This window comes from Callithrix jacchus, chromosome 12 (genome assembly GCF_049354715.1).
Source record: "Callithrix jacchus isolate 240 chromosome 12, calJac240_pri, whole genome shotgun sequence".
In the NCBI taxonomy this organism is placed as follows: Eukaryota; Metazoa; Chordata; class Mammalia; order Primates; family Cebidae; genus Callithrix; species Callithrix jacchus.
Window position 1 is genome coordinate 93513149 of NC_133513.1, and position 1542 is coordinate 93514690.

The following is a 1542-nucleotide window of genomic DNA, read 5'->3' on the forward strand; positions in this document are numbered from 1 at the left end:
AGTCCTAGCTACTCAGGAGGCTGAAGTGGGAGGATCAACTGAGCCCAAGAGTTCCAGGCTTCAGTGAGCTGTGATCATGCTACTGCACTCCAGCCTGAGTGACAGAGTGAGACGCTGTCAAAAAAAAAAAAAAAAAATTGGAAGATTCAATACAATAAAGATGTTGATTCTTCCCAAGTTGATATACAGGTCTAACAAAATTCCGATGAAAATCACAGCAAAAAAAAAATCTATGTTTTGCAAATATAGATAACATTATTCTAAAATTTATCTGTTAAAGGCAAAGGAGCTAAAATAGCTAAAAACAGGGTTTTTTTGTTTGTTTGTTTTTTGCTACTCCAGTCAACCAAAGGGACACTTTATTGAGGCTCCAGGGCCATGGGGCCTGGGCAGGAGGCTGCCCTTCCAGGAAGGAAGAGGCTTATTTGACCTTCTTCTTGCGGGGCAGGTTGTTGGTGTGGCCACACTTCTTGCGGCAGTTGACAGCACAGGGGTGCAGGCGAGCATAGCACTTGCGGCCGATCATCTTGTTGCAGTTGTATTTCTGGGCGAGCTGGTGGAGGGAACGCTCAATAACGCTACCTCGCAGGCACAGCACCAGGTGCAGGGTGGACTCTTTCTGGATGTTGTAGTCTGAGAGCGTACGGCCATCTTCCAGCTGTTTGCCGGCAAATATCAGATGCTGCTGGTCAGGTGGGATACCCTCCTTGTCTTGAATTTTGGGTTTGACATTCTCAATGGTATCACTGGGCTCGACCTCAAGGGTGATGGTCTTGCCCCTGAGGGTCTTCACAAAGATCTGCATCTCTGCGTCTGCAACTCGGTCGCCTTGCTCTAAAAACAGTTTTTAAAAAGAAGGATAAAGCTATAGTAACCAGGCTGGGTGCGGTGGCTCACGCCTGTAATCCCAGCACTTTGGGAGGTTGAAGCAGGGGGATCATGAGGTCAGGAGATGGAGACCATCCTGGCCAACACGGCAAAACCCTATCTCTACTAAAAATACAAAAATTAGCTGGGCGTGGTGGCGCGTGCCTGTAATCCCCCTACTCTGGAAGCTAAGGCAGGAGAATCGCTTGAACCAGGAAGTCAGAAGTTGCAGTGAGCCAAGACCGCGCCACTGCACTCCAGCCTGGGTGACAGAACAAAACTCTGTCTCAAACAAAACAAAACAAATGAATCATAGACTCAAATGCACAAATGTAAAATATAAAATTGTCAAACATTTGGTAAAGAACATAGGCAAAAATCATCAGGATCTAGGACTAGACAGAGTTCTTAGAGCTGACACCACAAGTATGAGCCAGAAATTGGGCGTGGTGGTTCATGCCTGTAATCCCAGTGCTCAGGGAAACCTAGGTGGGAGGATTGCTTGAAGCCAGGAGTTTGAGACTAGTCTTGTCAACATTGTGAGACCCTGTCTCTAAGAAAAAAATTAATGTCATGAAGATAGTAAAGAATTTTTAAAAAATAAAAGCATGATTCATGTAAGGAAAAATGGATAAATTAGACTTTATCGATTTTAATATTTTAGCTCTGTGAAAG

General features: G+C 44.9%; 1 pseudogene; it reads right to left on the bottom strand.

The window, feature by feature from the left end:
* Positions 1-316: 316 nt before the first annotated feature.
* LOC100411827 (ubiquitin-ribosomal protein eL40 fusion protein pseudogene) lies at positions 317-835 on the bottom strand (annotated as a pseudogene).
* Positions 836-1542: the final 707 nt, after the last annotated feature.